Source organism: Anarrhichthys ocellatus, unplaced genomic scaffold (assembly GCF_004355925.1).
Source record: "Anarrhichthys ocellatus isolate YVR2014 unplaced genomic scaffold, GSC_Weel_1.0 scaffold44, whole genome shotgun sequence".
In the NCBI taxonomy this organism is placed as follows: Eukaryota; Metazoa; Chordata; class Actinopteri; order Perciformes; family Anarhichadidae; genus Anarrhichthys; species Anarrhichthys ocellatus.
Genome location: NW_022280074.1, coordinates 1149821 through 1152495, shown reverse-complemented (window position 1 = coordinate 1152495; position 2675 = coordinate 1149821).

Genomic DNA, 2675 nt, shown 5'->3' with positions numbered 1-2675 from the left:
GTGTGTGTGTGTGTGTGTGTGTGTGTGTGTGTGTGTGTGTGTGTGTGCATGCGTGCGTATTTTTTTTTTTTTTAAATTGAAATTTGCATTGAAATGGTGCACGCAGCACTTTCTCGTTTGCAGTTCTCGTTTGTTCTGGTCGGTGTTTGTACCCCACCTGAGGCGTGTGTCAGCGAGGCTTTGCAACACCTGGTTGGACAAATTAATAACATGGAGGAAAAAACCCAGACTCCTCTCTCTCATTGTTCAAGCTAATTTTAACAGAGCAAACCTCAGCAAAGAACTTCATGAATACGGACAACAGATTCAATGTCCCACCAGTGATAATTACATGCCGGATCATTGCCACACTACGGTAAAGGACACTTATTGCTCTGATCCCCGTGCAGCCTTGGGACTCTCTGATCATTGGCTGGGTCATCCTCTCCCAACTTGCTGGCAGAAATTCAAATCTGCTCAGGCTGTGGTCCAGACTGACCAGATACACCAGGGAGGCAAAGCTGGAGTTAAAGGCCTGCTTTGACTGCACTGGTTAGTGTGTTTGTGATGTTGCAGCTACAGATTTGGATGAACTCATTGACATTGTGACATTTTACAACAGTGTTTGTGAAGAAATGTGTGTGCGCTCACGAAAACAGCAATAAACCCTGGTTTACAGCAACACTAAGGCAGCTTTGTCGGGCCAAAGGTGAAGCCGACAGAAACTTCAATCTTGTACAACCAGGCCAAGAACACACTAACTAACCTCGCTCCTGTTACCTGTTCGAGTTACATTTGACCAACTCTTGGAGAGGAAAACACATCTGCTTGTCACTAGGGACCAGGGTGTTACTGGTCTGGCAACAGGCATACTACATAGTGGAGAAGGCGGCTGCCAGGGACTAGTGCTGGCTAGGTGTGGATCTAACTGGAGAGTGGGAGGCTAACGGGAGCAGCTGCTGGCAATGTGTGGAATCTGCATGAAATTGGGAAACCTTCAACAGTCAGTGCCAGTGAGTGTTACCCAGTATCTCTCCATCAAGCCCACAAAAAGCCATCCGTGTGTTGCGTAATGACAATTAATGATCCTTGAAAAATAAAAAAAACCTGACCACAAGTCAGTTGGTAAATACTATATATTACAAAAACACTGGATAAAGACCACCTAAAAACCCAGCAGTTGCAACGTTAAAGAACCCTCATATATTTCACACTGTAAGTTATGCTGGGATGGTGTTTACCCTGCGCTACCAGCGGCCCATGTCAAGTTGCTTTTTCATAGGTCATTATTGGAATTTACCAGCCACCCTCTGCTAAAATGATCCAGTTTGAGCATTTTAAAGACTTGCTAAGGCAATGTCATTTTGATAGAAAAGTTATTATATTTGGTGATTTTTAACATGAACTGGGGGAAAATAAAGCGGACAGGAAACCTATAAAGTGACCTTGTACTGTATGTAGCAACACACCAGAGAGGACAATTAAGCCTTATAATGACTCAGATCTTGACTCGACCTCATTGCTCGTAAATTGGATTTAAATGAAGGAACAGAAGAGTGTTCTTAAAACGGCAATTAAATTCAAGTGAAATGCTGACATTCAAACATTTATGTTGAGGATCATGGTCACTAAATACATTTGAAAATTAAAAGCTTAAATTTTTATTTTATAGGTGAAGCAAAGGGTAACACTATAGCAGCTTATAAATGCCTGAAAGCACAGTCTGTGAGGTGTATCTTAGCGTAAGAAAAGCCCTTGACACAGGTTATCACAACATCCTCCTTACAAAAATGTCATTTTATTTTTTTTCTGCAGCTTCAAATGCTACCTCAAACAGAAATCAGTGTGTGACGATCCGGTGGATACGATGTCATTGACAGTTTTATTTTATGTCTGGTCCTTCTTAGCTTGTACATCAATATCTGCCTTCAGCATGTTTTTGAGCTGATGTCCAAATATACGCGAATGATACAAAAATATAAACTGTAAAGACTTAATGGTTAATGGAGGCTGTCGCAAAGTGACTTGCAGATTCGTGCTTTCATCTTAATGTAAGAATACAGTCAACAGAGAGAGCAAGTGATACTCCTCAACAACATTGTTTATGCATCAGGTGAGTAGCTACAAGTGGTTTCCAGTTTAAAATACCTCGGTGTCACGTTAGACTCAACTCTGTGCTTCAATAAGTTCAGCAAGATGTTGCAAAAACAAAATTCAACGTAATAATTTTAGATTGTTTTCAAACTGCTAAGATTGGTTTCCGTGCCATGATTTCCTCGCATATAACTGTTTAACCTCTTGGTCCCTTAACCACAGATACAATATTCAAGCCTGTACAATCTGTATATAAAGCCCTCATGTTCCTGTATAATTAACCTAAATGCTACCGTCACTGTAATATACTTCCTATATATCTCCTTTGCTGGAAAAATCTAATTTCACAATGCTTGTTTTTTTTATATTCACAAATCTCAATGGATCAGCACTTTCCCCAGTTAAAACCATCTTCTTTCAGATAAATGTTTGGGATATTAATATTAAAGCTAGGGTTCGTAATGTTTTCAGAAACATTTTTATATTTGTTGAAATTCTCTTTACATCCTGACAACAATCAATGAATCAAATGCTGACAAAAGAAAATCTCTCTGGCTTTTGCAGGACTGTAATGAGTCCAAACATTTAATTTGGCCCAAATA